This window comes from Akebia trifoliata, chromosome 11, assembly GCF_017979445.1.
Source record: "Akebia trifoliata isolate Shusen 1 chromosome 11, ASM1797944v1, whole genome shotgun sequence".
NCBI classification, from domain to species: Eukaryota; Viridiplantae; Streptophyta; class Magnoliopsida; order Ranunculales; family Lardizabalaceae; genus Akebia; species Akebia trifoliata.
The window spans coordinates 32819651-32841254 of NC_141385.1; the positions used below are offsets into that span (position 1 = coordinate 32819651).

At 35.8% G+C, this 21604-nt stretch overlaps 1 pseudogene; it reads right to left on the reverse strand.

Annotated features, from left to right (window-relative positions):
* Window positions 1-1032: 1032 nt before the first annotated feature.
* LOC147391310 (uncharacterized) overlaps window positions 1033-21604 on the reverse strand; it is a 25742-nt pseudogene continuing 5170 nt past the window's right edge.

The window sequence follows — 21604 nt, forward strand, 5'->3', positions numbered from 1 at the left end:
AATCAAACTTAGTTAGAATCAAGACTAAACTTACCAATCACATTCCGTCAATAAAGGGCTATCGTAGTACGATTAGCGTGGAATCCCTACCATTATTCTCCAAAAGGGAATCAAAAGTAAGAAAGTAAAGATGTGTTAATTCAAAAAAAAAAAAAACAAAAGAATTAGAAAGAGAAAAACAAAATATAAATAGCCTCTATATAAAGAGAGACAACACTCTCTTTCTTGGGGCTGGCTGGACTAAAAATCACATCTCTCCCCCTGCTCTTCTCCTCTCTACGTCTTCTCCTCACTGCCTCTCTCTTTGCTGCACTCCATCCCTTCCACTACACTTCATCTCCTCCACTTACTTGTAACACAGTCCACTCTATTAACGCCCCAACTCTCAGCCCTCACATTCTGCAAAATAGCCAACCTCTTGCTACTCCAAGTGAAGAGGGGCTTCTTCTTTTAAAAACGTGGCTTTTCTCGACTTCTTGGCTGAGCTCGACTTCATTTCCTTCATGTCTATCACATCTCCATTACAATATCTCAATAAAACAAAAAGAGAAAGAGAAGAGAAAAGAATAGAGAAGGACGCCTTGCTGCAATCTATCTCCTTTCCAACCTTGCTGAGCCAACCTCCCTTACATCCTTGCAACTTCATACCCTCTTTCACCCTCAACCCTTATTTTCTTCACGTTCTACCTGTAACAGCTTTCCTCGTCCATTACTGCTACCCTCATCCTCTACAACAGCAGCCTTCTCCAGCCCACCACTTAATGTCCTCATCCCTTGTTGCCTTATCTCTATTACAGTATCCACAGCACACCACCAACTTTTTTTTTCTCTCTTACTCTCAGTCCACTCCTCTCTACCCAAGGTCGCTCACTCTTTGCCTATAACACATCCTTCTCTGCTCAACGTCCTAAATTCTCCCTGCACCTTTCCTAACAACTCTTGCTGCCTAACTTCCCTCTCAGCTTCTTTTTCACGACTCTCATCTCTAACAAACGTAGCTGTTACAGTCATCTTTCAGCCCTCCTTTCTCTCTCAGAGCCCTGTTCTTCCAACCATGCTTTTCAGCTCATCTTCTTCTCTCTTACGTTCTGCTAAACGCCTAGAAGCACCACTCTCTGCCCTCGTCTCTCCCATCTCCACATCAATGAATATTCACAGGTCTTTGAGTCCTACATGAAGGAATCAACCCACTATTCTCAATTCAATAGGTAAGTTTACTTTTATTTTTTATTTATTCTTGCATATCGCATAGGATCCAATAGTTTTTTTTAATGTATTTTTATATTTTTTTATAGAGGTAGGACTAGGAGGGTGTTTTTATTTTATTTTATATAGATTTTTACGGTTTTTTTATTATTGATAAGGTTAGGATAATTTTTGTGTGTAATCTTTTCTATGTTTTATTCATTTTTTATTTTATTATTTTTTTGCATATCGATAGGGTTAGGAGAATATACATATATTTTAGTTTTTTTTTTTTTTAATGTTTTTATTCATTCTTGTATATTGATAGGATTAGGGGTTTCTTTACATTTCGTTTTGTATATTGATAGAGTTAGGAGAATATTTTTTGAGCATCTTGTTTATTTTATTTTGTTTTATTTTTATTTTGTTTTTTTTGTTTATTTTTTGCATGATAATAGTATTAGGAGATTTATTTTAAATATTATGATCATTGCGTTCGGATTAAATTTATTCAAGCTCTTCGTGTTCTTTTAAGATTATTCCATGGGGTTAATGCATTCCCTAACTTGATGGACATGCATGTCGTTAAATGATAATTGTTTTGGAAAAGTTGAGAATTATTGATGCATGCTTGTTCGGGTCGATTTAAGAATTATATGAATTTCTTTGACTTGAAAATTTTGTATGCATTGGTATTGGTTGATCTCCAATTTGACAAGTACAATGATGCGGAGTTTTTCATTGTTATTGTGTTAATTTCTAATTTGGTGATTCGTCATAACTTCATAGTTTTCTAATTCGAAAACTCCTATTCATGATTTTATTTTGGAAAATCGATATTTGGAATGTTCTAATCTAAGAATTGCATGATTTTCTATTTTGGGAAAACACATTTATAAAATTCTACTTTAGAAATTTCACGTTTTGACAATTTCCTAATTTATAAGATTTTGAATTTTTCCATTCAAAAGTTCATGTTCATAAATTTGGAAATTTCTAATTCGAAAATTTGATCTTTTTTTGGAAACTTTCTATTTTGGGAGAATTTAGTTTATAAACTTCTAATTTAAGGGCTCACTATATATTTTTCGAATTCTAATTTAGGAAATTTTATATTTCTAATTTGGAAATATCATAAGTCCCAATTTGGTAGTTTTATATTTGTAATCTTCCTATTTAGAAGATTCTCATGAGTTTCTATTGTGGACGATTTGGCAAATATTTGCATGTGAATTTCTTAATTGATTTTAGATCATGGAGCGAAATTAAGCTTTTCAAATCCTTCTACTTTTTACGAAATTTAAGCAATCATGTAATAATTAAAGGATCTTAGCCATAGGATTCATTTGGTAAATCTGATATAAATTGATGATGATGATTGGATCATAATCTTGATCGTAGTCTTTCCTGTTGATCATAAGTTAGTTTTGGATCATAATAGAGATCGATCATGTTAATCGGGCGGGTTCGGTGCCTAACACCTTTCGAAACCCGTAACCTGACCCCTTACCCATCTCTCAGATCCGTGGATCGACTCATATCCATTTGGAGTTTTTTTTGGTTCCTAGACCTAAATTAAGTGGCGACTCCCATTTTTCAAAAATCCTCATTTATCAATCGGACTCCTTTAAACTATTTAGTGAAAATGGGTCGAGGCGATTTCAATAGATGTTTGTATAATTATTTTGTTCTATTACATAAGAAAGATCCTTTTGTGAACATGAAATTTTTTTCGAAATTGTATTTCTACTTTAAGGGGAGTCGCAACAGATCCTAAGGTTTTTATTGCTCTAAAATGGAGGAATGTTGATTCAATTTTTTCATTTTTTGTAGTTTCTCATATTTGTATTTTTTATTTTAACATGTTTACTGAAATCTTTTGGTTTGAATTTGTTTGTATTTTTAACCATATAAATAAGGGAATATGGGTTTGTTTCTTATTCATTTATTAAAACCATTTTTTTTATATTATTTTTTATTCTATATTAGAGAAATTCTTAAAAAATCATTTATTTAAAGGATTTTTCAAGATTTCTTCTCTTAATAGTTATTTGTCTATAATAAAATTATTGTTTTCTAGACTTATTGTATTAACTTCTCTAGGTGGACTTCTGAAATCAGATTCAGTAGGATTGTATTCTATTTCTGGTTCCATTTGTTTTGTATAAATTGGATAAGATATATGAGTTGGAATAGTATTGTAAGTTTTATTTGACATTTGATCAAATGATTTTCTTGATGAACTCGTAGATGGTCTAAAGATCATATAATTCTTTTGACTGACGGTGTCAAAATTAATTTCAACAGTGTTGTCAGAATGCTCTACTATGCTTTCTATTTGATCTTCTTCTTTTGGAACTAATTTTTGGGCTTCTTCTATTTTCCAAGAGCTGTTTAAATCAATGGTATCTCATTGAATTTGTTTTGGTGTTATAACTGTGTTCCTAAAATTTGTTAGAAATAGGGTGGTTAAACCTTTGGTTTGATTTTGATAAGCAACATTTGATATTAGAGACATCATAGATGTATAGTAGATTTTATAGATTATAGCAATATTTACTAAATTTGGCATATTAAACCCTTTTGTTTGTACTCCTAAAGTTAATGATTTTGATATGGTTGGGTCTGTGAAAGAGACATAAAAGTTTGGGAAATAGTTAAAGAACACAGGTTTACGCCTATTCTGGTTAAAGAAACTTTTGCTACCTGAATTAGGCCAAAATGAATATAATTATACTTTTTATTTTGAAGTTTTTCTATAAGATCATGAGGAAGTAAAGATATATTTTCTAATTTTGTAGCAATATGCATAGATTGTTCTATTGTATTTATAATATAATCATTTTTTAATTTTAATTTATTTTTATAAATTTCTTTTGTAGGTACTTTTGGAATAGTCCAGTTTTTTTATAGATTGTTCTATATTTTCATATGAGATTTCATTATTTTGTTTAATAGATATTGTTCTTATTGGTCATGTTTGGGAAGAGGTATTGTCTATTTGTATTTTTTTTTTAAAAGGTTTTAAAATCATTTCCATTTAAATCAAATAAGGATTTTAAAATGTTTTATGTCTAGTGGCTGGTTAAGGATTTACTACTTGTCTTACTGAACACAAACTGTGAGCTTTACTACCCGACTAGGAAGCCTCGAACCTAGATTAAATTTTTTTTAAATCTAATTTGATTTTTAATGAAACTGAAAATAGAACAGTAAAAGAAAATACAGTAAATAATAACAAACAGAAAATACAGAGAATTATTTGTATGTAAAATCAAGGGGATAATCCAAGAGGCTTCGACAGTGTGGCGCCCTACCGAACGCTAACACAAATTCCAAGGTCACCTCGAGGCATTAGGTGGCGCTGAAAGCGCCCTCGATCCGTGGGGTGCGCGGATCCACTTTTGACCTTTGAGGTTTGGAAGTCGCCACCTAGTTATTACAGTCTAGGAATCGAATACTGACTCTAAACACAAAGACAACTAATCTACGAAAGAAAATACGGGTCCGGAGATCACGTTACTGGGTTGGAAGGTGTTAGGCACCAACCCCGCCCGGCAAGTGCCGGTCTCTACTTCTTCCCAAAAATCGGTTACATTGTAAAATAGACCAAAAATAACAAATAATTATAATAAAAAAAATATAAAAGAAAGTTACTTTGCCGATTACAACTATTCCCTCAGCACCAACGAAGAGTATCTACGTATGTATTTCCTTGCTATTCACCCGTCACCGGATTTGATTTCTGATCTCCAGGTTGAGGTATCTTCTTCTTAGATTTGTGAGTTTTCTGATTTTTCTTATGGATTTGAAGGTGTTTTGAAAGGATTTTTGGGTGTTTTTTGAGCTAAAGTTGAGGTATGGATGTTAGGTAAGGAGTTAGGGCTTCAAAATTAGGGTTTTGGGAAGGTTGGGGAGGTTCTTGACCTACTTTTCCTAGGGTTTATGATTTGATATTAAAATAGGGTGTGAGGACCCCTATTTATAGATTTTTTTAAGGGTTGATTTAGATAGAATTAGTGTTTAATTAGAATTCTTTTAATTAGAGTTGTATTTTAGTTAGAATTGTTTTAGGTAGAGTTGTATTTTAATTAGAATTATTTTAGGTAGAGTTATATTTGAGTTAAAATTCTATTAAATAGTGTTATTATTTAATTAGAACTCTATTAGGGTCTTGACTTTTGGTCTTATTTGATTGACTTTAAGATTTTGACTTTAGTCTTAATTGATTGACTTTAATATCTTGACTTTAGTCTTATTTAATTGACTTTAATTTTGACTTTAGTCTTATTTGATTGACTGTAATATCTTTGACTTTAGTCTTGCTTGATTGACTTTAATTTTTTTGGAGAATCCCCTTCTATTATATCTTTAATTCTTTGGACCCCCAAATGGAGGGGTCCTTAAAGAAATATCTTGCGAACCCTCAACAATTTTGCCTGAGAACCTGATTGATCGATTTTTTTAGTTCAAAATTTTGAATTAATTTCATTAATGTTTCACTTTAAGTATTTAATATTTTATTTATTAATTTCAAAATTTTTAATTATAAAAATTATGAAATTACCGTTTTGCCCCCGGAGAGAACTTTTCTCGTTTTAAGTCAGTTTTTTATGTTTTAGGATGTTTTAGAAATAATTTTTCGTAAGGAATTCAATGGGAATGCTGGTTTTTATCATTTATGAAATTTTTTGTGTGAAATGGTCGTGAACTTTATGAGGGGCATTTTCGTAATTTTGTCAAATTCTATGAAAATTGGCGAAATGATTTATTTGATTTCGATTTGTTATTTTATGTGTTTGAAAGGGTTTTCCTAAACGTAACATAAGCTCTAGGGTTGTTTTGATGTTAGGGATATTTTGGTAATTTGGTCAATTTTTAGTGATTTTTATCGTGAAGCTTCTTTTTATTTGAAAAATGTTGATTTCTAAGTTTTTGGGATTATATTTTCCTAGCGTAGCGTGGTTTCTAAGATTTTTTCAGTTCAAGATACCTCATCCGGATTTCTGAAACATATCTGGTAACAAAATAAAGCAATGGAATAAACATCTATCATTGGGAATCCTTGCGATCAGGTTGACGAGTTGATTAATCAGGCGAGTGCAAAAATGGGGTGTCTACAGATGCCCCTCTTTGGCAGAGGGTTGAAGCAAAGTAGATAGCAAATCTATTTTGGTAGATAGTGCGATATCTGAATGGCAAAGCTAGTGATAGTTCATTTTGCAGCCTGATTTAGCAATTCGTTGGGACGTTTGGATCCTTGAGGGTAAAACTCTCCCCGAACAAGTTTGTCAGGTCTTCGAGCTTGAACTCTCACTGACGATGTCAGATCCTCGAATTTTAAAAAATTCTCCTTGACTAATGCAAAAGTGCACGTGTGTGCAATGGTGTGATGCTTACTGAGTAAAAATGTGTCAGGTCCTAGAGTTTTTCTCTCGCTGACAATAACGATTCAAAAATTGAGATGCGCTTATGCAACGAAAACAATCATGACAAGGTTGAATAATGAGGTAATTGGAGTCATAACATTGTAGGAACTTCGTTAAATCCTATTTGAAATTCTTTTTTAGAGTTCGAAAAAGTTTGAGTCTCGTTTATCAGACTCGAGCTTATTGTAGCCACGCTTCTTGGGCTAAAGAACTTAAACAATCATGTTAATTCAATATGATTCAAGCAAAGCTAGAGTCTCGTTTCTCGGACTCTGACTAAGGTTTAGAAGAACATAAACAATCTTATTAAATATGGAGTCTTGTTTCTCGGACTCGAACTAAGGTTTGTAGGCACTTCAAAAAGCCTATGATTCAAAAAGTTGGAGTCTCGTTTCTCGGACTCAAACTTAGGTTTATAGGCACTTCAAAAAGCCTATTCATTATATGATTCAAAAAGTTGGAGTCTCGTTTTTCGGACTCGAACTTAAGTTTGTAGGCACTTCAAAAAGCCTATTCATTTTATGATTCAAAACGTTGGAGTCTCGTTTCTCGGACTCAAACTTAGGTTTATAGGCACTTCAAAAAGCCTACTCATTCTATAATTCAAAAAGTTGGAGTCTCGTTTCTCGGACTTGAACTTAGGTTTGTAGGCACTTCAAAAAGCCCACTCATTCTATGATTCAAAAAGTTGGAGTCTCGTTTCTCGGACTCGAACTTAGGTTTGTAGGCACTTCAAAAAGTCCACTCATTCTATGATTCAAAAAGTTGGAGTCTCATTTCTCGGACTCGAACTTAGGTTTGTAGGTACTTCAAAAAGCCTATTCATTCTATGATTAAAAAAATTGGAGTCCCGTTTCTCGGACTCGAACTTAGGTTTGTAGGCACTTTAAAAAGTCTATTTATTCTATGATTCAAAAAGTTGGAGTCTCGTTTCTTGGACTCGAACTTAGGTTTGTAGGCACTTCAAAAAGCCCACTCATTCTATTATTCAAAAAGTTGGAGTCTCGTTTCTCGGACTCGAACTTAGGTTTGTAGGCACTTCAAAAAGCCCACTCATTCTATGATTCAAAAAGTTGGAGTCTCGTTTCTCGGACTCGAACTTAGGTGTGTAGGTACTTCAAAAAGCCTATTCATTCTATGATTCAAAAAGTTGGAGTCTCGTTTCTCGGACTCGAACTTAGGTTTGTAGGCACTTCAAAAAGCCTATTCATTCTATGATTCAAAAAGTTGGAGTCTCGTTTCTTGGACTCGAACTTAGGTTTGTAGGCACTTCAAAAAGCCTATTCATTCTATGATTCAAAAAGTTGGAGTCTCGTTTCTTGGACTCGAACTTACTAAGCCACGTTTCTCGGGTTTAGATTTATAGGAACTTAAACAATCCTATTAATTCATTCTATAATTCAAAATCGAGCTCAAAATTTGAAAGATCAGGCCTTTATTGGCTTATCATGCGTCTGGATTCATAATTATCAGTGGGCTTCGCCGGACTTTTAAGCTTTTGTAAGATTTTCTTTTTATCATGTGATTAAGAACAAAAACTCAAAAATACCCCTAGTTTCAAGGTTGGCTTTAACTGGAACTTGACTACGAGACTGATGGAATGGATTACGCTTGAAAAATATGGACTCTGATGTATGACAGATAGAAGAACTGACATTCTCTTAAATTTAAGACTTTTAAGATTATCATATGTGCAATAAAGAATTGATCATTATTTTTCGAATTTCTTTTGAAAAATGCTTGAGCTGGACTTAAAAAATCTTGATAAATATTAGAACAAAAGATCTTTCTCTTCAAAGTGGTTCATGACTCTACATCTTCCATTAGTGAACACCTGAACAAGTAAACATACTTTTGAAGATACTACAATATTCAAGATGATTTCTGATTTTTTCGACTTCAACATTGTCTTCGTCGGACATGAGCTCTTGGCTGAAAAATGAATATTGTGGCTTGAATGGTTCTGTATTTTCTAGTTTTTACACAAGCTTCCTTCTGAATTTTTTTTCTTGATAGAACCTTTCCTCCTATTTGATGATGTCCTAATTTTTACCTAGATCGTCTCTTCAGGTTTTCAATCTAGCGGACTTTGTTTTTTTTTTTCTTCTGAAGATGCCTTGATTTTTGCCTAGGTCGCCTTTTGAGGTTTTCAACCTAGCAGACTTTCTTTTTTATGGCTATGCCCTAAATTTTGCCTAAGTCATCTTTTTGGGTTTTCGACTTAACGGGCTTCTCTTTTTTTCTTGATGATCTTGAATAACCAACTCGACAACTTCTTGGTTCCCTGCACCTTAACCGAATCAATTAGTATTCAAGAGGACTTAATAGGTGGGCTTAGGATATGGTTTAGAAAGAAAAGATATAAGGCTCAACTTCCCAAAATGCCCCTAGTTTGATATTCTTTCTTTTCTATCAATTATTTTGATTTTTTCTAAATGCCTCTAGTTTGACATTCTTTTCTTTTTATCAATTCTTTTGATTCTTTTTTTTAATGCCTTTAGTTTGACATTGTCTTTTTTTGAACCTTTTAATAGGGGATTTTTCTTTTGGATGACACTTCCTTAAGAGAATACATTTTTTTTAATGACCGAACCTGAATTAACTTCTCAGGTTGCCTATGTACCCCAAATATTTCTTTTTTCCTTTTGGGATCAGGTCAGAACGTAGTTCATGCTAAGATATCCCTCCCGAGGTTGGTTGGTGTGGTTTAGAAAGAAGATGCTATTAATTTTTTAAAAGCTGCGAGGGGCTAGAAGGTTGTATTTTTCTTGGTAAGATAGGAAAATGATTCGACCAAAGGAGGCCTCCTTTGATGAATGCTGCTCGACTTGGTCAAAGTTTCAGGAATTTGATATCTGGATTGCTCTGTCGAGTAAGGTCTTCTTTTGAGAATGAATATTCTTCAGTCTTCTTTTGTGAAATCGAGTATGATTGAGTTTTCTGATTATTCAACTCTTCTAAAACTTCGAGAAAATCTTTTATTCTCTTATAACTGAAACCCTCCTCTTTTGAGTGAGAAACATGGTAGATCCACTTGTAAGTCTTAGCGTCTTTGTCGATGCTTTCAACTATATCATTTTTGACCGATAATCTTTGACTTTGAAATCACTCTTGACTTGATATATGTTTTTGTGTAATTCATCCATATATCCTTATGAGACCATACAAGAACATTGTTGAATTTCTCAAGTAAGTTTACTATTCTCTCATGTTCTCCTGAGGATAACGTATTACCAATTTGCACTTCTTGAGTGTACTCTTTAATTCTAATATTTATCAAATTTGGTTAGTGAGCTTTAAGTCATTTCTCATGTTAGATTTTATATTCATATCATTATTGCACACATGATAATCAAAAGCTTCTTTATTTTACTGGAATTGAAAAGAACATAGACTGACAAACCTTACTAAAACCCAAAAATAAAGATGACTAACTGAATTCAAAGATTGACGCAACTGAAACTAAAAAAATAAGACTTAAAAGACGACATCATTCTGAATGGAGGGACATAATTTTAGAGTCTATGCTACTTCAGTTATCTTCAATGGATGACTTGAACTTGCCTACTTTTACTATCTCTTCATATTCCGATTCAAGCTTGTCATATGCGAGACAACCCGTTGCTTCAATGATTTCTCTGTTCTTCAGTTCTGTTACTATCTTAGGGTAGTTGAGCTCATTCTGGCATGGAGCGAATGCACTGTTAAGACCAATTGGGTGAATGAAGAAAATTGGGTCAATTGATTCGGGTTTGGATATGGATATTAGGTTCAGAGTAGGAGGGGGATGATTTTGAAAAGTATGCAAAGGGTTAGTCTTAACATTGGGAGTAGTATGAGTGGGTATGGTGACTTTTCCTTGCTCAATAAGGTCTTGGATAGTATGTCGGAGAGTAATACACCTGTCAAGAACATGACCAGGCATCTGATGGAATTCACAGAATTGCCCAGGTATCAGCAATCCTCTTTTCATCAATTTTTGATAAACAACACTAAGAGATATTCCAAGATTGGCAAACTGTCTCCTAGGCTTAGTTTGTGAAGGCTGAGTAGCTTGAGGAGATAGTGCGAAGGTGGTGTTGGCCACTTGTAAGGAATTGACATTATGTTTGAAATGTTTGGGTTTTGACTCAGACGGGTTACCAAAAAATCCCGAAGAGTAGGCATCCTCAACTTGATTTCCAGCCTCAAGGAGGGATTGAAAAGTAGGAAGGTACTGAGGCATCAAGTACTTGGCATAATTTGGAGTGAGATTCCTGAGGATAATCTTGACTTGTTCCTTCTCTTGAGGTCGGTCCCACAATTGAGCGGCTTTAGCTCTCCATCGAGCAATGAACTCAGTGAAAGTTTTTCCGGGTTTTCGTTTAGTAGTTTCTAGGTCTCTTCTTGTGAGTTCAATATCCGTGTTGAATGAATATCGACCAATAAATTCCTTCATCAATTCATGCCATGTTCTTACCCGAGATGAGTCTAATGACATTAACTAGCGTAGTGTAGGACCTGTTAGGGTTCTTTGAAAAAGTTGAGCTATCTGTTCTTCACTTAGACCCTGAGATTGCATTATGCCGACATATAATTTTAAGTGAGTCCTAGGACATCCAATACCGTCAAACTTCTCCATATCTGGCATTGTGAACTTCTCTGGCAGACGGACTATGGGAAACAAGGTCATTGCCCCTAATCCAAGATTAAGATCATCAGGGTCTTTGATATTCTTCAAAGCAGTTTCAACCTGAATTATTCGATGAGCTAGGACAGGGTCGACGTGTAACTGATCATCTTCTTGATTTTCAACGAGGTAAAACACATCCTGAGGTTCTATAGCTTTATCTTTTCCCTTTTCAATTTTTAGAGATTCAATTTGTGTTTGGACAGAAGCAATAATCTGTGCTTGAAAAGATTCTAAAATTTGACGGAGCGCAGCTTCATCCATGGTACTCGTTTCTTCTCGTGGCAAAGACTGATTACTTGGCAATGGTACTTTAGAAAGACAACTTTTTTCACGGACCTAAAGTGGTACAAATGGAGGTTTAGAACGTTTGGGACCAATTATTACCTGATTGGAAGTAAATCAAGGTTAACCATTGACTCTTAACCACATGATTAAAGTTTCGATATAAAATAACCTAAGTCCAGTGGAAAAATTGAATCCAAATGCACTATAAGTCTATGGTGACCAAGAAAGTGAGAAAGGTTAGACACGGGTCTACCCCTGATCGGGATTGAACCTTTGATTAGATAAATTAATTTGATCTTAAGATCGAATCTTTCTAGATAAAGTGGTCTGGATCTTTAAAAGTGAAACCAATTAGTCCAATTGATTTGGTATTGATCAGTTTGATCCATTTGTCAATTGGACCAACTGGTTTAAGTGGTTCAAATTAATCGGTACATTTCATCGATTGGGTCGGACCGATATTGCGGATTTTGTTTGATTATTCTGGATCGGTCCGCCCACTTACCTGTTGGTTTAATTAAATTGAGTAACCCGGGAACACCCATAGTCAATTCAGGTCGTGATCTATAGGAAAGCTTCTAGACTCTAGGTTTACTTCGTGCAATGCAATTTATCTGGCCACCCTTGCCCAAACACACCTATATACCTCTCGATATGTGGTGACTTGGTTTGATATACCGTATAAGTGATAATCTAAAACCTCAACTCACTTTTCTGAAGTCAAAAACAGCTAGTTTGATCCCCAGTTGAGAGGTGGCGCACGATGCTGAGCAAGGGCCCACTTAAATAGCTCTCGTCTAGAATAGACGTAGTCTATCCCCCTCGTACAGTAGGGTACATCGGGACAGGATCTTGCTTAGACACCGATTTTGACCAAGAAGTGCAATTGATATACTTGGATTATCTTGTATATACCTACGGGTACGAGTCAAGAGTTGTAGCTTTCATAAATGGTATGGCATCCCACGAGGGGACCGACCACGTACTAGTACAACGTTGGCAATCGGGACATGTGACTGTGTGGCTCACAATAGGTCAAAGGCTCAGGTTGCTCTAGCCTGGGTGCATCAATATACTTCTCAGAATCACTTGATCAGACGGTATTGATGCCCCAGTTTTATATACCCTAAGGTACGTGACTGGAGTTGTGATTTTCATAAATGGCGTCGCATCTTCGAAGAGACCGGGTCACGCACTAGTGTCACGTTGGCTATATAGGACGTGTAAGTGTGCAAAACAGTAAACGTGCATGTGGTGTGTGCAAAACAGGGTGGGGTGTGCCCGGGGCCTTTTCCAAACACATGGGTCCACGGGTCCATGAGTCCAATTATATTATCACCACATGGATTCCAAATATTGAACATTAATCAAAGCAAACACCAATCCAATCACATCTCATCATATCAATGTTAGGATCAAAAAGCACATCAAACACATATCTTAATCAAGATTATGTCACATTAGACAAGCAATCAACACATGGACTAATAGTTAGATCCGATTACTAGAATAAGCACATGATTTTTGGTTTAAGCCAAATTTTTTTTATGGTCCAATTAGGGGTTACTTTGGGTAACCCTAGATAAGTTGGGATTTCAAATAATATCAGATTAATAATGGAAGGATAATTGTTGAGATGATCTTTCTAAAGAATTTTTAAAAATAAAAATAAAAATAAAAAACTAATTGATTTTTATTTTCCTAAGCCATGCTAAAAAACTATATTTTTTTTCTTAAGAAAAATTGATTTTTTTTTATACAACAAAAGGAGAAAAAATTAAAAAACTAAAAAAAGAAAAAATTAAAAGTCCCGGCTTAACAACTTATTGCCACACCACTTGTTCGCAATCACGTAGGAAAAAAAACAACATCATGATATGATATGTTTCGTGTAAAAAGTTGGTGTGACCATAGTGATTTGAGGAGGAAAAATGAATAATCCAACTGTTTACCAATGAAAGAAATAAACCTAGAGTACCCAAATAAGTCAGACTGATTCAATTTCATTCAATTTATTAGTTTTGGTCCCAAAAACCCCGACAACAAACTCCGAATGTGATTCGAATGATGATCTCCAACTATCGTTAATTTTCGTTGTATTATGAGTCTATCTGTCATCGTAATAAAGAAAATTCATTCTTTTAAGGATTACAGATTCAGATCCGTGGATTTAACAGGTTTGAACCGATCGAGATGAACGAGCTGATTTAAGCCTTCACCAATTCGTCATGAAAATCAGCAAAATTCCTTATTCCAATTAACGTTTTAACCCGACTGATCCGGCAAATCAAACCTTGATTCATTCCTTCTAAGACTAAAATCAGACTTGGTATCATCCAGGAAAATCAAATCCATTTTAAGATAGTGAAGATGATCCGAGTTAACTCAAAAATCTGGATCGATCTGTGTGTGCGCGACAGTGCGATCTGATCTACTGTTTAAAGACACACAACAAACCAATCGCAAGGACCGATCAACAGTCTAGCTCACCATGAAAAAATAGAGAGATAGAACGAAATAGATAGTTGGTAGTTCGGTTCTATGATCCGCAATTTGCGAACCGAAATCGAAATCACAGTCGAAGATATGAAATTGAAAAGAGTAGAGAGAGAGAGAGAGGGAGAGAGAGAGAGAGAGAGAGAGAGAGAGAGAGAGGAAAAGAGAGAGAGAGAGAGAAGAAGGAGAGAGAGAGATGTCATCTCTCGTGCTGTTTTCCATTTTTAAACACATGGAGAAGATGATAAAAAACAACAAAAGCTGTTTTCTGCTAATGGCACACCACGTGAATGTTTTTTTTTTTTTGCGATTTTTTTCTGATTTTTTTTCTTGAAATCCTCTCCTCATCATGAACAACATTAAAAAAGGCAATTTTTTTGTTCCTTAGTGCATCACTCACAAATAATTTTTTTTCTATAACTTGCCGCCTATGCCTTGTAACGTGCCAAAAAAAATTATCCAATTTTTTTTTTAATAAATAATCATAACTCTCATCTCAACCACCATCATTCCATCCTCAATTTATGTCAATTTGAATCTTTCATTATTTAGGGTCATCCCAAAACAATCCTAGATTGAATCATAAAAAAAAAGATACTCCACAATGACCTATCCAAAATCAAACCAAATAATGCCAAGAAAAAAAAATATGACAAAAAATTATAAAATAAACCAAATAGTGAGAATGGTTCAATAATAATTTTTTTCAAACTATTATCCTCTTTACATCCTGCATTATTTAGGGTCATTCTGAATGATCATAGATTGAACCATGAAAATGTGCCAAAACAAAGTATTTGGAATCCAAACAAATGATCCATATTTAAGCCAAAAATAATGATAAAAATAAACAAACAAACAAATAACTAAAAATCAAATAAAAAATGTCCTACTGGCAATGCATCCCATACTTGGGGTTTTTCAAGTCTGATCCTCAATGGTCCCTAGTGGAGTCGCCATTGAAAGCGTCCTCGATCCACGGGGTGCACGGATCCGCTTTTGACCTTTGAGGTTTGGGAGTCGCCACCTAGTTATTATGATATAGGAACCTAATACTGACTCTAAACACAAAGACAACTAATCTACGAAAGAAAATACGGGTCCGGGGATCACGTTATGGGGTTGGAAGGTGTTAGGCACCAACCCCGCCCGGCAAGTGCCGGTCTCTACTTCTTCCCAAAAATCGGTTACATTGCAAAATAGACCAAAAATAACAAATAATTATAATAAAAAAAATATAAAATAAAGTTACCTTGCCGATTACAACGATTCCCTCAGCACCAACGAAGAGTATCTACGTATGTATTTTTTTGCTATTCGCTTGTCATCGGATTTGATTTCTGATATCCAAGTTGAGGTATCTTCTTCTTAGATTTGTGAGTTTTCTGATTTTTCTTATGGATTTGAAGGTGTTTTGAAAGGGTTTTTGGGTGTTTTTTGAGCTAAAGTTGAGGTATGGATGATAGGTAAGGAGTTAGGGCTTCAAAATTAGGGTTTTGGGAAGGTTGGGGAGGTTCTTGACCTACTTTTCCTAGGGTTTATGATTTGATATTAAAATAGGGTGTGAGGACCCCTATTTATAGATTTTGACTTTAGTCTTAATTGATTGGCTTTAATATCTTGACTTTAGTCTTATTTAATTGACTTTAATTTTGACTTTAGTCTTAGTTGATTGACTTTAATATCTTTGACTTTAGTCTTGCTTGATTGACTTTAATTTTTTTGGAGAACCCCCCATCTATTATATCTTTAATTCTTTGGACCCCCAAATGGAGGGGTCCTTAAAGAAATATCTTGCGAACCCTCAACAATTTTGCCTGAGAGCCTGATTGATCGATTTTTTTAGTTCAAAATTTTGAATTAATTTTATTAATGTTTCACTTTAATTATTTACTATTTTATTTATTAATTTTAAAATTTTTAATTATAAAAATTATGAAATCATCGTTTTACCCCCGGAGAGAACTTTTCGTGTTTTTAAGTCCGTTTTTATGTTTTTAAGATGTTTTAGAAATAATTTTTCGTAAGGAATTCAATGGGAATGCTGGTTTTTATCATTTATGAAATTTTTTTGTGTGAAATGATCGTAAATTTTATGAGGGGCATTTTCGTAATTTTGTCAAATTCTATGAAAATTGGCGAAATGATTTATTTAATTTCGATTTGTTGTTTATGAGTTCGAAAGGGTTTTCCTAAGCATAACGTAGGCTCTAGGGTTGTTTTGATGTTAGGGGTATTTTGGTAATTTGGTCAATTTTTAGTGATTTTTATCGTGAAGCTTCTTTTTGTTTGAAAAATGATGATTTCTAAGTTTTTGGGGTTATATTTTCCTAGAGTAGAGTGGTTTCTAAGGTTTTTTCAGTTCGAGATACCTCATCCGGATTTTTAAAACATATCTGGTAACAAAATAAAGCAATGGAATAAACATCCATCATTGGGAATCGTTGCGATCAGGTTGACGAGTTGATTAATCAGGCGAGTGCAAAAATGGGGTGTCTACAGGCGCCTCGAAATTTTGGGGTCTCCTTTGTTTATGTTAGCGTTCCACGAAACTCAAAACCTGATAAACCAATATCCAAACAAATCTTGTATATAACATATGTCAACAACATATAGGATATGGAAGAGAGTAAGTTACGAATGACATAAGGTGAGATCAGAGTGGTGCAAAATGGTAAAATATAATAGATTACAAAAAAATTTCCTTACTCTAACATAGACCTAACACTTGGTCCCAAAAAGAACGTATACCTCTCCTAAGACGAACAGACTTCTAATAGAAGTAGTCATGATACTCACCGGATAACGAACTCTGGTCGTCGGTATGACCCACCAGATAGTCCTCGCTAGACGACTTTACAGATGCCTCTCCGACTGCAGGCTCTAAAGCTAAAAAAATAGGAAGTAAAGGATGAGTAACAATAGTTACCTAGTAGGTCCACAAACAATTCATACTAATAACCTTACCTAACGTGGTCGAGTAATTATACTGATACATTTCAAAATATGAAAGTTTTACAAATCAAACTACGGTTAACTAGTATATATAGCCAGGGATGAGCAACTAAATAATTTAAAATCCCACATAGCATCAGTCATCCATACTCATTATACATTTTCATTCTCATGCAAATATAATTGACAACATTGATATAATAAACATGTTTTTCAGTTTGCAATTCGAAATAAAACAACAGATACATATTACACAATGGTGGAGTACTAGAATTAGAGAGTTGGGATTCATGACTGGATCGCTCTCAGTCGGGACATGATGTTACAACATAAATCTGGCTTTTAGTTCCTGATTTTGTGGCCGCCGCTGTACTTACCACATTGGTGACCATTTATCCGGCTCAGGCGGACCGTTTGACGTAATCGTAAGCAATAGGTCTTTTTTCGATGTGTCAGAACGTTCGACTACTACTAGATTATTAGTAATCATTGACCAATCATCTTCGTCTATGCCTATTAGGCGTGCATATGATTCCCAAAATAAACACTCCATTCCTATACGATCACCTTTACAATACACGTTCATTGGTAAAGATAGAAAGGAATGGACCCGGATTCCAGTTGTGACTCCACTTTCATACGCGTCCCATACCACGTATGAGTTTGGTGGTCCCTACTGTATATCCTGAGATAGTACACCACTCCGGATGATATGTCGTACTATCCCTTCAGGCATTCACAAATTCTTTAACAACTCACAAAATAGCTATGTATTTATATCATTTTTGTTTAAAATCAAAGGAGAAAATAACACAACTGGAATCCGGGTCCATTCCTCTCTATCTTTATAAGTGAACATGTATTGTAAAAGTGGTTGTATACGAATGGAGTGCTTATTTTGGGAATCACATGCACACTTGATAGGCATAGACGAAGATGATTGGTCAGTGATCACTAACAATCTAGTAGTAGTCGAACGTTCTAACACATCGAAAAAAAACCTATTGCTTATAGTCACGTCAAACGGCCCACCTGAGCCGGATAAATGGTCACTAGTGTGATAAGTACAACGACCAGTCACAAAATCAGGAACTAAAAGTCAGATTTATGTTGTAACATCATGTCCCGACTGAGAGCTATCCAGTCGTGAATCCCAACTCTCTAATTCTAGTACTCCACCATTGTGTAATATGTATATGTTGTTTTTTTTAATTACAAACTGAAAAACATGTTTATTATATCAATGTTGTCAATTATATTTGCATAAGAATGAAAATGTATAATGAGTATGGATGACTGATGCTATGTGGAGTTTTAAATTATTTAGTTACTCATCCCTGGCTATATATACTAGTTAACCGTAGTTTGATTTGTAAAACTTGCATATTTTGAAATGTATCAGTATAATTACTCGACCATGTTAGGTAAGGTTATTAGTAGGAATTGTTTGTGGACCTACTAGGTAACTATTGTTACTCATCCTTTACTTCCTATTTTTTTTAACTTCAGAGGCTGTAGCAGGAGAGGCAGCCGTAGAGCCGTCTAACGAGGACTATCTGGTGGGTCATACCGACGACTAGAGTCCGTTACCCGGTGAGTATCATGACTACTTCTACTAGGAGTCTGTTCATCCTAGGAGAGGTATACGTTCTTTTTAGGACTGAGTGTTAGGTCTATGTTAAGGTGAGGAAATTTTTTGCAATCTTGTATATTTTACCATTTTACGTCACTCTGATCTCATCCTATGCCGTTCGTAACTTATTCTCTTCCATACCTTATATGTTGTTGACATATGCTATATATAGTATCTGTTTGGATATTGGGTTATCAAGTTTTGAGTTTCGTGGCATGCTAACATAAACAGAGGAAACCATGTCGAACTTTCGAGGTCCCACCTAGTGCCTTGAGGTGACCTTGGGATTTGTGTTAGCATTCAGCGGGACGCCACAGATGGTATCAGAGCTCATTAGTAGTTCCGTATTGGGATTGCGAGCTTTTCCGTGTCTAGAGTCCATAGAGCTTAGTAAGATTAAGATAAGATCTTAGGTTCGTTCGATTAGTAATGAAAATGGTGTTCATTACTAAATTCTTAATTAAGATATCGATTAATTCTTCCATAAGAACGACGTTAGCCTTATGATAATAAATGCTTTGTTGCTGATGAACAGAAACGAGATGAGCGGACGGGACAGAGGTAGAGGCCGAGGGAGAAGCCGAACTACAGTAGAAACATAATAGGCATCGGATCAAATCCCCGATCCGATAGCACAGCTAATGTGGTTTATGGGACAGATGGCTGAGTCCCAAAATAAGTTTAGGGAAGAGATGCTCGAGTCACAAGCTAGACAAGCAGAGGAGGTGCCTAAGTTGAGAGAGCGCCAGGCTTTTTCATAGGAGACCGACCTTATTCCATCTTAGAAGCTACCACAAGAGCCATGGCCACAGGTTGTACCATTGAAGCCGTGAGAACTCCCCCACCTCAAACTCAGACAGAATCGGGGATGTGGCTACAAAATTTCCAACAACTGCGCCCACCCAGATTTGGAGGTTTTTTCGACCCGATTGAGGTCGAGGAGTGGATTTTAAGGACTCGAGAGATTTTGAGTACCATGCAGTACCCGAGAGACCAATGGGTACTGGTGGCTGCATTTTAGTTCGACGGAGATGCCAGTCATTGGTGGCTTTCTGAGAGAAATGTTTTGGGGGATGGACCTCTCAAGTGGTCCGATTTCGAGAGGATGTTCCTAGACCGATTCATATCCGAGACGGCTCGAGAGATTAAACATCAGGAGTTTTCCAATTTGGTGCATGGCAACCTGTCTGTTACAGACTATGAGTTGGGATTTACTAAGTTATCACGATACGCACCCGAGCTCATTTCGACCAACTTACAGAAAGCGCGTAGATTTTTCAAAGGATTACGACCCTACCTAAGGGCTAGGATGTCAATGATCGAGACCACCAGCTACAGAGATACAGTGAGTCGAGCTCAGAGGGTTGAGCGGGAGGATATGGAGTTGCAGACTTCGAGAGGGCAAACTAGTCGACCCCATACTTCATTTCCTCATAGGGCTGATCCGGCCAAGAGGTCGATGTTTTCGAGATCGAGCACCTCTGGACCCACATATTCGTAGTATCGAGCTCCTGCACCATCGAGTTATTGACCAGTTGGGGCTTCAGTGAGGCCAGCAGGGCCAAGGGGACCAACTAGACAGATTTCGAGACCACCTGCCCTACAGAGACTTATACAGACGAGACCATTGGCATGCTTTGGGTGCGGACAGACGGGACACATCAGCAGAAATTGTCTCTCATCACAACAATAATCGATGGTGATTCCTAGACCCCAAGGCAGAGTTTACCATCTGACTCAAGAAGAGATGCCAGTTTCAGACGAGGTGTTGGAAGGTACAATTTTGATTTCCAACATTAAGATTTGAGTTTTGTTTGATACCAATTCTTTTAGATCGTATATTTCCACTAAGATTGCACGGTTACTAAAATTAGAGATTTCTGACTCGGCCGGGTAATGAAACTATCTACACCGTTAGGAGATCGACAGATAGCTCAGAAATTATGTCGGAACTGTATAATTAGGATATAGAACTAAGACATGAGTACCGGCCTCATGACATTAGATTGTTCTGACTTTGATGTCATTTTGGGGATGGATTGGCTAGTGCAGAACCATGCCCACGTCGATTGTTTCGCGAGGTTAGTACTCTTTGGGCGGCTAGGATATTCGAAAGTCAAAGTTTGAGGATCCAGGTATAGAAGTGACGATCCTTTATACAATCAGTTGGGAAGTTTGAGTATATCGAAACTAGAAACATCGATGGATATGGTAGAGGTAGTCAGGGAATTTGAGGATGTTTTACCAAAAGAGTTACCAGGTTTGCTTCCATGTCGTGAGATAGAGTTTTCTATCGATTTGGTACCAGGCACATGGCCTATCTCCATCGCACCATACCGATTGGCCCTAGTAAAAACCCGAGACTTGAAAGTGCAGATTGATGAGCTTACTTACTTGGGGTTTATTCGACCGAGTTCCTCACCCTGGGGAGCACCAATTTTGTTTGTAAAGAAAAAAGATGGGTCACTCCGTTTATGTATCGACTATCGGAGATTAAATCAAGTGACCATAAAAAATAAGTACCCCTTTCGCGTATCGATGATTTATCTGATGCAGCAAATCATTAAATCTCAGTTGTTTCACAAATTAGAGGGATCAAACAATTACGGATTTGATATCTAATCTAACAGTAGATTGAAACGAGTAATAAACTAGTAGGCCTCCTAGTAATTAAACGAGCCAATAATGAAAATAGGCATAGAAGAACATCCAATACTCAAAGCATAAATTGAACAATAAAAATCAATTAGATCTCACAGTTTTTATTGATTCCCAGGCTTCCATTTCCTTCGACCAATTAGAAAAGTTTAACCACACAAAGTCATCATCAAAACTCCTAAAAGAAAAATTAAATTAGAGAAGAAAAGAGGAGAGAGATATCTTTTTCAAGTCTCTTTTCTTCTACTCGTTATTTTTCCTCCTTAGAAGCCTACAAAATCTCCTAAAAAT